Source organism: Palaemon carinicauda, chromosome 12, assembly GCF_036898095.1.
Source record: "Palaemon carinicauda isolate YSFRI2023 chromosome 12, ASM3689809v2, whole genome shotgun sequence".
In the NCBI taxonomy this organism is placed as follows: domain Eukaryota; kingdom Metazoa; phylum Arthropoda; class Malacostraca; order Decapoda; family Palaemonidae; genus Palaemon; species Palaemon carinicauda.
This window is the reverse complement of record NC_090736.1, coordinates 4,461,511-4,474,530: the sequence shown is the minus strand read 5'-3', so window position 1 is coordinate 4,474,530 and position 13,020 is coordinate 4,461,511. Positions and strand designations below refer to the sequence as shown.

General features: G+C 39.2%; 1 protein-coding gene across 4 annotated transcripts in view; it reads right to left on the bottom strand.

Moving 5' to 3' along the window:
• Nucleotides 1-13,020, bottom strand: part of LOC137651175 (DEP domain-containing protein 1A-like) — an 87,895-nt gene that overhangs the window by 7,676 nt on the left and 67,199 nt on the right. The gene's annotated exons all lie outside the window — the stretch shown is intronic.

Here is a 13,020-nt window from a genome sequence, read left to right as displayed (position 1 = left end):
AACATGGCCAGGAGTGTAGCGAGACTAGATGCTTGGACAAGTGTAGGGCCGTAAGAAACAAAACTAAAAGTAACCCCATTAAATGACTCGGAAGTTTGTATCCGTGTACAAATATACAATATTAGCCAAGTTCCTTTGGAAGGCTCTTGAATAGTTATAACAGTCAATCAGTGCTACCTATTCATAAGAAAAAAAACTTGAAAAATGTTCTAACAAAAAAAAATATATATTACTGTTTCAGGTCAAGTCAATCCTTGTAATTCATTGGAGGTAGATTCTCAAAAATTACAATCTTGAGTCCATGGAAGATATGTCTATGGAATAAGCATCAATTGTTTTTTTGGAAATATGATATTTTAATTATAAAATAAATTTTTGAATATACTTACCTGGTGAATATATAATAGCTGCTGCTCCAGCGGCTCGACAGAAAACACACACAAAAACTCGCGAGCGATCGCTATGAAGGTTGCGGGTGTGCCCACCAGCGCCAACTATCGGCCAGATACCGAATATACATGTAAACAGACCCAATTTTTCTCATCCCGCTGGGTCTCTATCGGGGAGGAAGGGGGGGCCTTTAATTTATATATTCACCGGGTAAGTATATTCAAAAATTTATTTTATAATTAAAATATCATTTTTAAATATTTAACTTAACCAGTGAATATATAATAGCTGATTCACACCCATGGTGGTGGGTAGAGACCAGAGTTAATTAAGTTTACAGCGTATATGCTTAGAGTTTTTGACAGTTATATCATAACAAAACCCAAATATATAAAGGTACCTGGTAAGGAAGTTGACTTAGACGGTTACTCTGCCTTATTAGTCTGTCTTCCTCACGAAGCCCAGCGATCCTCTTAGGATGCTGAAAGACTCCCAGGAGCTGAAGTATTAAGGGCTGCAACCCATACAACAGGACCTCATCAAACCCCTAATCTGGGCGCTCTCAAGAAATGACTTTGACCACCCGCCAAATCAACCAGGATGCGAAAGGTTTCTTAGCCTTCCGTACAACCCAAAAAACAATATTAAAAAACATTTCAAGAGACAGATTAAAAAGGATATTGGAATTAGGGTAATGTAGTGGTAGAACCCTCACCCACTACTGCACTTGCTGCAACGAATGGACCCAGTGTGTAGCAGTCCTCGTAAAGAGTCTGGACATCTTTTAAGTAAAATGACGCGAACACTGACTTGCTTCTCCAAAAAGTCGCGTCCATAATACTTTGCAGAGATTTATTTTGCTTGAAGGCCACGGAGGTTGCTATAGCTCTAACTTCGTGCGTCTTAACCTTAAGCAAACATCGGTCTTTCTCATTCAAGTGAGAATGAGCTTCTCGTATTAAAAAGAAATCTGATAAAATATGACAAAGCATTCTTTGACATAGGCAATGATGGTTTCTTAACTGAGCACCATAATGCCTCAGATTTACCTCGTAATGACTTAGTACGAGCTAAATAAAATTTAAGAGCTCTAACAGGACATAATACTCTTTCCAGTTCGTTGCCTACGATCTCTGATAAGCAAGGAATATCAAAAGATTTAGGCAAAGGACGAGAAGGCAGTTCATTTTTGGCCAGGAAACCAAGTTGAAGTGAACAAGTGGCTTTTTCTGTAGAAAAAACCGATGTTCTTACTGAAGGCATGAAGTTCACTGACCCTTTTAGCCGAAGCCAAGCACACTAGGAAAAGTGTCTTGAGGGTGAGATCCTTCAGGGAGGCTGAATGTAATGGCTCAAACCTGTCTGACATGAGGAACCTTAGGACTACGTCTAAGTTCCATCCACGAGTTGCCAAACGACGTTCCTTAGAGGTCTCAAAAGACTTAAGGAGATCTTGGAGATCTTTATTGTTGGAAAGATCTAAGCCTCTATGTCGAAAGACCGAAGCCAACATGCTCCTGTAGCCCTTAATCGTGGGAGCTGAAAGGGAGCGAACCTTTCTCAGATGTAAAAGAAAATCTGCGATTTGGGCTACAGATGTACTGGACGAGGACACAGATGCTGACTTGCACCAGTCTCAAAACTTCCCACTTCGACTGGTATACTCTAATGGTAGAAGCTCTCCTCGCTCTTGCAATCGCACTGGCTGCCTCCTTCGAAAAGCCTCGAGCTCTTGAGAGTCTTTCGATAGTCTGAAGGAAGTCAGACGAAGAGCGGGGAGGCTTTGATGGACATTCTTTACGTGGGGCTGACGTAACAGATCTACCCTTAGAGGAAGACTTCTTGGAAAGTCTACCAGCCATTGAAGTACCTCGGTGAACCACTCTCGTGGGCCAGAGGGTAGCAACCAACGTCAACCTTGTCCCTTCGTGAGAGGCGAACTTCTGCAGTACCTTGTTGACTATCTTGAATGGTGGGAATGCATATAAGTCCAGATGAGACCAATCCAGTAGAAACACGTCTATGTGGATTGCTTCTGTATCTAGGACTGGAGAGCAATAGATTGGTAACCTTTTGGTCAACGAGGAGGCAAAGAGGTCTATGGTGGGTTGACCCCAAGTAGCCCAAAGACTCTTGTCCACGTCCTTGTGGAGGGTCCATTCCGTGGGTATCACCTGACCCCTCCGACTGAGACAGTCTGCCAAGACGTTCAAGTCCCCCTGGATGAATTTCGTCAACAGGGAGATGCCTCGATTTCTTGACCATAAGAGAAGGTCCCTTGCGATCTCGAGCAGCGTGAAGGAGTGTGTGCCTCCTTGCTTGGAGATGTACGCCAAAGTTGTGGTGTTGTCTGAGTTGACCTCTACCACTTAGTTTCGAAGAAGCTTTCGAATATCATCAAGGCCAAGTGGACTGCTAATAGCTCCTTGCCGTTGATGTGCATGCTCTTCTGACTTGAGGTCCACAGACCCGAGCATTCCCGACCGTCCAGGGTCGCACCCCAACCCAAATCCGACGCGTCTGAGAACAACACGTGGTTTGGGTTCTTGACTGCTAGGGATAGTCCCTCTCTCAGACTGATATTGCTGTCCCACCATTTCAGGCATGCCTTTACTGGTTCGGAGACTGGGAATGATACCGTCTCTAACGTCTTGTCCTAGTTCCAGTGAGAGGCTAGATGGAACCGGAGAGGCAGAAGGTGTAGTCTCCCTAGTGAGACAAACTGCTCCAGGGATGAGAGAGTCCCTACGAGACTGTTCCAACTCCTGACTGAACAAACTTTTTCTTTTCAGCATTAGTTGGACTTCGAGCAGGGCTTGTTCTATTCGGTGGCAGACGGAAAAGCCCGAAAAAAAAAAAAAAACTGGACTGCGAATCTCCATCCCCAAATATAGAATAATCTGGGATGGGATCAGTTGGGACTTTTAGGTTGACCAAAAGTCCCAACTCCCTGGCCAGACTCAACGTCCAATGTAGATCCTGCAGACAGCGAAGACTGGACGATGCTCTGAGAAGCCAGTCGTCCAAGTACAGGGAGGCTCAGATCCCCGATAGATGGAGGGATTTTGCCACATTCCTCATGAGCCTCGTAAACACGAGAGGAGCAGGACTGAGGCCAAAGCACAGGGCTCGAAACTGGTACCCCACATTCCTGTAAACAAACCTCAGAAACGGTTGGGAATCCGGGTGTATAGGAATGTGGAAGTATGCTGTACGTTTTGATAACTTCCTTAACCTTAATTGGTGGGGCAAGGATACAACTTAGAAAAGTAGGTTCTCAATGTCTATTAGAGTAAATACATAAGATACGTGGGACACGAGGAAAGATAACTTATCAGCTAAGGGGACGAAGACGAACAGACTGCATCATGGCAACACAACAGATAAGTGTTGCCAATGCTGACTTAATGTTGCCATATCATATCAATAACATTACAGGAATTAATCTGATGATATGCAACATCTGAAATAATGGTTGAATGTACATAATACAGTTAATAGTACGTACAATAATGGTAATCATGATAATGCAGTAAATGATACATATAATAATAATAATCATGACAATACTGGTACATGTGAAATGTGTCTTTTCATGTACCTACATATGCCTCCTGAAGGTCGAGAGAGACCATCCAGTCGCCTTCCATTAATGCTGTCAAGACAGCCTGGTAGACTTCATCGTGAAGTTTGTCTTGACAATGAACACATTGAGCGCACTTGCCTCTTACGTACCCCTGCAGTGAACATGGCTGCCAGATCATTGGAGCCATCCCTGAGGAACTTGTTCCTGCAGAGAACGTGGCTGTCAGATCATTGGAGCCATCCCTGAAAGCCTTGTTTATGCATGACATAATTGTACAGCAAAACTTCAAACGCTCGAAAATAGCTCTGAAGTCGACCATAAAATCTTGGAGCGTCTCATGGCCAGGCGCCAGGGAGAGAGTATGAGGTTTGAGAAGTCTATCTGGGCAGAGGCAGGAACTCCCAAGCCGAGAACTTCTCTCGTGTCATATCAGACTCTCGCTCTATAAGCCAGCTTAAAAGTAGGGAAAGCAAAGGCTGTCTCCCCCAAACTCCTCCTGGTGATAAACCAGTCGCCTAGCAAACGTAAAGCTCTCTTAGAAGAGCGAGAGAGCACTAGCTTATAAAACAACGGCTTCGAAGTAGCTAGGCCTAGTGTAAACTCTGACGTTTAGGCGAACGAGGAGCAGCAGTTACAAAAAGATCCGGACAAAGATCCTTAAAAATCAGCATGATTTATTTAAAGTCCATAGAGGGCTAAGCAGCTTTAGGCTCCTCTCCGTCTGACAGAGTCCTCAAGGGAATATCAGTAGGAGGGGGAACAGCAACTTCCTCATCTGAAGGAACCTTGTCCGACAATAGCCGAGTCTCAAGCAAGGGAGAGACCTACCGTGGTGGCAATGCTTTACAAGCAGAGTCCACACGCACTGGTGCATTAGTAGCGGACCAGGACGCAACGTCATGTAACTGCTTAACAGTCTGTGAACTGTCAACAACAACAGGTGCGGGAGGACGCTCGGCGTCCACTCGAGACTGTTTTGACTGCCTAGTCTGAGCAGTCAAAACAACTCTAGACTGCGGTAGTTGACGCTAAGCGTCAAAACAAGTCAACTCCGCTGGTTGGCGAACGTCCTGAACGTCAACAGGAGCATTAGGAAGCGGCCTAACGTCCAAATGTGGCTGAAAGTCAACACGTGACCGCATCGAGTGAGGCTCTATATATCGTGACTGACGTGACTTAGCTACGCCAACGTCAACAGGACGCACAAAGGTTCGTTTGGGCAGCTGAAGGCCAGGATCTCGATGAGATAAACGGCTAGGATCAACGTGAACCTTATCGGCAGAATAGTCTTCCATAAGAGAGGCAAGCTTATTCTGCATGTCTTGCCGTACAACCCATTTAGGATCAACGGGAATGGTTGCGGTAAGAGACGAGGGTAACGTCTGTGACTGCAAAACCTTGCCTACAAAAAGACTCTCGGAGCCTGTGTTACGCTTTTGTTTAGGCGGCGAGCAGTCTTCCGATGACTGCATAGGGTCAGAGCTGTCCTAATAGTTAAAACCAGGACGCTGGACCTGTCCTGAAAGGACTGACTTTCGCTTAAAGGGCCTCGAAACCTTGTTCCACGGTTTCTTATGCGAAAAGCCTTCGGATGACGAGGAGAAAATCGTCTCTCTCGTCTTATGGTAGGGGCGATCTTGGTGAGATACGCCTGATACCATAGAGGGAACGTCTGTTCGCTGATCAAGGCCTCTCGAACCCATAAGTCATACGACATTACTTCTCCCCTGGGCTTGGGAGCTTGCAAGAGGTCTCGGACTAGGCGAACGACAGGCACGAACAGACGAACCCTCGGTCGCAACACTGATAACACTTTGCGCAATATCACTTTATCACTACGATTTTCTGTTTTGCACTTATTTCACTGAAATCGAATTTTTTAACAATTCACAATAGGTATGAATAAAACTGATTTCTACCTGAAGCACGCAATTCTACCCTCATCAAAAGGTTATAATTGCGAAATCAGTCGTATAATGTAAGCACATTAATACAAGCAAAAAAACAGTAAACATAATTTAAGATAAAAAGATCAGTGGCTGGGAAGGAGACTAAACACTAGTTCATTCAAAACTACGTTTTCAATCTCTCACCGTACAGTGCCTTGGGACGAGAATAAAAACTAAAAACGTTTTATCCTTTCTCCCCGTACAGAGACTACGGACGAGAGTAAAAAGCTGACTCGAGAACAACGTTACTCGCTTGGGACGAGAATAAAGATCGGAACGTTCTCTCTCCTCTCTCTCTCTCCGTCTCTATCTCTCTCTCTCTCTCTCTCTTGATTTCGCACGAAGAGAAGAGCCCACTTACCTTTCGTCAATAAACAGGTTATTTGACCAAAGGAAAAAACTGAAAGGTTTTTCAATTAAAAAGTTCCTTTAAAATAGTATTTAAAACATTTAAGCTTTGAAAGAAGAATGAACAAAACGTCAGAATCGATTTACTCTTTCTGCAAAGTGAAACCGTGATACTCTCTCTCTCTATCGTAACGATAGAGCGCAAACTGTGTAGCATGAATAAACTAAACGTTAGTTCATCTTTGAAACAGTACAAAGACTATTCAAAGAAAATCTTTCAAAAAATATCTACTAAAAAAATATTCATTTAATAAGTTTTAAATCATTTGCTCTGTAAAAGTTATTTACGATTGAAAGGGCTCAACGTTGTTTAACTTCGGTTTCCAAGTTAGGACCGCCTACTCTCAGGAAAGGTCGCATATAAACAAATCATAAAAAAATATCTTGATGTTTATTATAAATGGAAAGCTAATCAAAGAGGCCTAATAAAGGCGGTTGAGATATAAAATATATAGAGGAAAATCTATAATTAATTTATAACGTGATAAGATAATTGCTAAAAGCCTAAAACACACTTCCGTACTAAGGGAAGGGTCGGCCATTTAAAAGTCAAAGAAAGTCCAAAAAACAATCCAAAGTCATCAAAAATTAAATCTATCCAAAAACGAGTTCAAGATTTAAGTTGAAGATAAAACACCTGCACTGCGAAAGCTCAAACCAAAAGGAAGTACTTCACCAAATATGTTGAGAAAACTCCAGGTTATACAGCGAGTATTGATACGTCTTGTCGTTAAGGCCGACAGAGAAAAAATTGGGTCTGTTTACATGTATATTCGGTATCTGGCCGATAGTTGGCGCTGGTGGGCACACCAGCAACCTTCATAGCGATCGCTCGCGAGTTTTTGTGTGTTTTCTGTCGAGCCGCTGGAGCAGCAGCTATTATATATTCACCGGCTAAGTTAAATATTTAAAATTAAAACTCTTCATTTTATTGACCAGTTATACTAAAAATTGTTGTTGATGATATTCCTTAAACTGTATATCCTGCCACTTAATTTGGTCATTTTACTGTATAAATAGTTCATATATAACTAAGGAATACAGTAAGGTAAACATATCATGCATCGAACGTAGAGATAAAAACTCTCCCTTTGACAAGTTTACATAACATTTAGTATGCAAATTACCGGTATGTACTGTACACAAATAGGTAGTAAAAAAATCCTGTTGTCCAGTGTGTAAAATGTTAAAGCTGTGGTACCCATTTCGTATTACCAATTAGCTCACTTCCTTTATGGTACAAATTAAGTGACACTATAATAAACTGTAACCATCAATGGCAGCAGTATGAATTGGTGAATGGTGAAGCCGATATGACACACATTAGTTGGAGTAATATTCGTACAAACACGAGAATCTGTGTAGTCTAAGTCCCTAAGCAACAAGAACTGACCTTACTTTCTCTTTGGATGGATAATTTTATGAATTAGAGATTTGAAAAACATATTCATTGCCAAAATAGATGGGAGAAACACCTAAAGTTGAACTAAGATGTAAATGTTTTTACAATGGCTTATCAAGATAGCCAAGAGAGATTAGTTCACCAAACTTTCAACGGGGCTCCACAAGGCACAAGAAGAGTTGTAAGACCCAGGCCTACACGGATGAGGACTATGAAGCGTGAAGTAAGAGATAACAAATGGAGAAGTATTAATTTAAAAGCTCAAGATAGAGGCGACTGGCGAAATCTAACCGAGGCCCTTTAGTCAATAGACAAGGAGATGATGATGACTGCTGAATATACAATAAAAAGAAAATCTGGATTACGAATGTACACATACATGTACATGGACTTTTTGGCAATTTGCTTTTCATGTCATATTTGCCTTTTCCACATCAAGATTTCAAAACATGTACGGAATAAAAAGTTATTTAAATTGAGAATTCAGTAAGTTTTTGTAATTGACGAGCGATAGTAGGCAAGTGTGTGGGGGTAGAGGGGTCTTTGGAGGTTACTTTAAGGAACTCGCCAGATACAATAGCAGTTACAACTATCTGACATTCAAGTTAAAAATATTCCCTAAATAACAAAAATTACAAATCTTGGTGATAATGTGCAACAACCAATTTCCACATCAAGATTTCTATATACGGAATAAGAAAAAAAGCGATTAAAGTTTAATATTTATCAAGTTTTTGCAATTGACAAGCGATAGTCGGTACGTTTAAAGGCCACTCATGAATGGCAGAGGCAAGGAACAGTGACATTGCAAGCAAGACAATGCCCTAGATACTGACCATATTACATATGATCAGCGCCCAAACCGCCTCTCCACACAAGCTAGGACCAAGGAGGCCCAGGCAATGGCTGCTGATGACTCAGCAGATAAGACCTAAAGGCTTCACCCAAACCCCCCCCCCCCCCCATCCTTAGCTCACAAGGATGGCGAGGTTGTAGTGACCAAAGGAACTAACGAGTTTGAGCAGGACTTGAACCCCAGTCTGGCAATCACCAGGCAAGGATGCTACCACCGGGCCACCACAACTCCCTGTACCCCCATGAGGGGGTATGGGGCAGTCTTTAAAGGTTTCTTTAAGGAAGAAGCCAGATACAATGGCAATAACAACTATATGAAATTCAAGTAAAAAAAAAATTCCCAAAATAAAAAAAATTACTGATCAGGTAATTTCAGGCAGTGTCCATACTTATTCCAAGATTGAGGGAGATCTTGGACCATCTGATTACAGGAAATCAAAAGTTCCAAGTTGCAGCAAATGTTTTTATGTTGAACAGGCTGACAAGTCTTTTTATAGTTGTTATATGAAATATCTGTTTTGATGTTAATGTTTTTAAAATATTTTATCAATTTTTTCTCATATCATTTATTTATTTCCTTTCCTCACTGGGCTATTTTTTCCTGTTGGAGCCCTTGTGCTTAAAGCATCTCGCTTTTCCAACTAGGGTTGTAGCTTAGGTAATAATAATAATAATAATAAAAATAATGATGATGATGATGATAATAAAAATAATTAGGATAATGATGATAATAATAATAATAATAGCCAGCTCGCTTTTCCAACTAGGGTTGTAGCTTAGGTAATAATAATAAAAATAATGATGATGATGATGATAATAAAAATAATGATGATAATAATAATAATAATAACAATAATAATAAAAATAATACAGTACAAATAGGTTAAGTTAGTCTCCAGTCAAATTCTATTACTCAAAGCTTTACAGAGAAGGCATTTCATTCTAACAGGTACATTTTATTTATCAACCTATTCCATAACTTGCTTAATGCAGTGAAATTTTCATGGGTTTCAACTGCTTTTCTAACATTATTCTAGGGTCCAGAAGTCCGGAAAATTGTATAATTAATTTAACTAATGTACTTAAAAAGCAAGAAAGAATAGCTTACACACTTAGGTAATATAGAGTACATATAGTTCTATTATATGCAAAGAATGACTTAGCCCCGTGTAAGGACTGCACTGATTAAATTTTTGTGAAAAAAACCCTAAAAAGCAGTTATAAATGTTCCAATTTCGGCTATCATACAATCAAGTGTCACTTCTACTCATAAAGAAAATTACTCATTACAGTATTATGATTTCATAAATGTCCAAAGATGATCAAATAGAAAAATTATATTTTGCCAATATGAAAGAACCATTAAGTAAAAGCTCATCAATTAAAAAGCTATATCTTGAAAAAAAAAAGCATTTACTTGAAGCCCATTTTAACCAAAGTTGATTTTGATTTTTAAGAAGCAAGCTGTTCTAAAACACTGTCAAATTAGGAAATACAGTATTAATAAATAGAAGGCTTACAACCTTCCACAGGTCTCAAGTGAAAATGGTTCTCGAAAAATGAGAACATATTAAATTAGTAAAGCCGACAGGATTAGATGATCTTAAACGAAGCTAACAGCAATCTACAACTATGCGCTTACGTAAAAATAAACTCAGTCTAATACTGTCAATAAAGCTTAAAGCAATAAATCACTAAATGCTCAAATAAAAAATCAACTCCATCACAATTGGTGTACAGTCCATTTCTTTTAGCGAGGCATATTTGCACCGACTCGCAACAGTGCCCTTTTAGCTCGGAAAAGTTTCCTGATCGCTGATTGGTTAGAATTATCTTGTCCAACCAATCAGCGATCGGGAAACTTTTCCGAGCTAAAAGGGCACCGTTGCGATCGGTGCAAATATGCCTCGCTAAAAGAAATGGACTATAAGTGTGCATACATTTTTAAATAGAATATTTCTTTTAGTAAAAACAAACCCTGTCTTTCACAACATAATGCTTTGCTTTGAAGAAATTCAGATATCTTCCGAAAAACTGATAGGCGCATTCAAATAAGGGATAAGTATAGGATCCTTATTTCAAGGAATTAACCCTTTAACCCCCAAAGGACGTACTGGTACATTTCACAAAACTCATCCCTTTACCCCCATGGACGTACCGGTACGTCCTTGCAAAAAACTGCTATTTACATTTTTTTTTTTTCATATTTTTGATAATTTTTTGAGAAACTTCAGACATTTTCCAAGAGATTGAGACAAACCTGACCTCTCTATGACGAATATTAAGGCTGTTAGAGCAATTTAAATAAAATATACTGCAAAATGTGCTTGAAAAAAAATAACCCCTGGGGTTTGAGGGTTGGAAAGTTCCAAATAGCCTGGGGGTAAAAGGGTTAACTTTGTATGTTCGAACAGTTAACAAACCAGTCAATATATATGCAGAAATTGGACAGAACGCGCAAAAAAAAATGGCTTTCCTATTAGGAATTATCACCAGGTAAGAAGGTACTGTACTTACTGTAAACAAAAGTCATCTTTAATTTTTAGTATTTTACCTTTAGTATTTTACCTTCATCGTAAAATAAATGACATCACAAATCAAGGTAACAATTTCTTTAATGACTATTTTCTTGATACTGTAACTGCAATGATGATAAAATTTTCTTTACAATTCAAAACCCTAAACGAAACAAAGATTTTATTTATCGTAGTTTAACAAAACCAGCAAGCCTAGATTTTGATAATCAAGGGGCTCACACAAAGAACTTCATCTCGCATAAAAAAAAATTGGAATAACAGAGTTTGGAATTGGGACACCTGAGTAGGAAAAGATCGGAGGGAAGAGTTGGAAGTTAAGAGGCAGTGAGTGATGCATCATTTTCAGAATGTACTGTACTGTAATGTATACATATAAAGGAGCTAGACCTAACCAAGGAAGACTGTTTACGCTATCTGAAATCGTGTACAGTAATTGCGATGACAAAATGTGTGTAGTAATTGAAAGGTGTTTCTCAGGAAATGGAAAAACCATCCCCTTTACTCCTTGGGGCAATTGATAATTTGTTCATGTGCAAATATAACTGGGAAATGGGAGATACTTAACCAAGAGAGGCCGAAGAGGGCTGAATGGACATGTAGTTACGGAAATCGGTGAGCAATTGGAATATAATATAAAAGCTGATGTTAAGCATAATACCCGCACATAAGCACACCAGAAAACAAAATAGGCAAGACATCATAAAAATAAATTCACTTAAAAAACCACATTGAAATCAGATAAAGTATTCCACGGTCCAAGCACAAGAATGAGAAATGTGGTTTGACAACCTGGCACTGGAACCTTTTAGTTATTTGGAACTGCATAAAAAAGTGAAGAGGGGAATTAACAATGACTAAACTGCATAATAGAGATTAGGAAAGTAAATGAGGCAAAGTACAAAAGATTTAAAGGTAAAACTGGAATGAAATCCTACAGTTGTATTATGAAGTAGTAAAGAAGCAGGAACAAATGTGAAATAAAATGCTAAAATGTGGGTGAAACCAGGAGCCAGATGGATGAAACAAAAACTTTCTTAGTAATGCCTATAATACACCACAGGTGTACCATTAGCATTAACCTCTATGGAGAAGTGAGGTTCTTACCCTACTTGAGGGTAATCTCTCATCCCCTACAGTAACAGGTTCTTCTTTCGCTCTTTAAGATGCCCACTTTGAGCAAAAATATAGCTATGTAAGGTAATGTAACAGGATCTTCTTTTGCTCTTTGTTTAAGGTTGCCCACTTTGAGCAAAAATATAGCTATGTAAGGTAATGTAACAGGATCTTCTTTTGCTCTTTGTTTAAGGTTGCCCACTTTGAGCAAAAATATAGCTATGTAAGGTAATGTAACAGGATCTTCTTTTGCTCTTTGTTTAAGGTTGCCCACTTTGAGCAAAAATATAGCTATGTAAGGTAATGGTTTATCATTTTGACTAACTAAAAGGGCTTCCATAATAGCTCATAGCAGTTTCTATTACAGTCTTAAACGGAACCTGTCTCAACTGACATTTTAATAAAAAAAAAAAACTGTTTAGAAACAAAAAACTGTATTCCTCACAGTTGATACTAATGCAATTTCTTGTGTTTTATGCATTTTTTGTGTATTGCTATTATCTATTACTTTCTAGAAATATCAAATCTATTAATTTATTTCGTTTAGCAATTAACAAAAACTAACCAGCCACCTGGTAACTTCATAGAACTTCATCATCAAAGTCCTTTCACCTTTACAAACATATCAAGAGCTCCTGTTTAAGCTCACAATTTCATGTAATCACCGTAACTTCAATTTGTTCAGTACTTAGTTATCAAGTTAAAAAAATTTTCTTTTAAACATATACCAAATAAATCTAGAAGCAAATAATGATAAAAACTGCTAAAACATCTAAATAT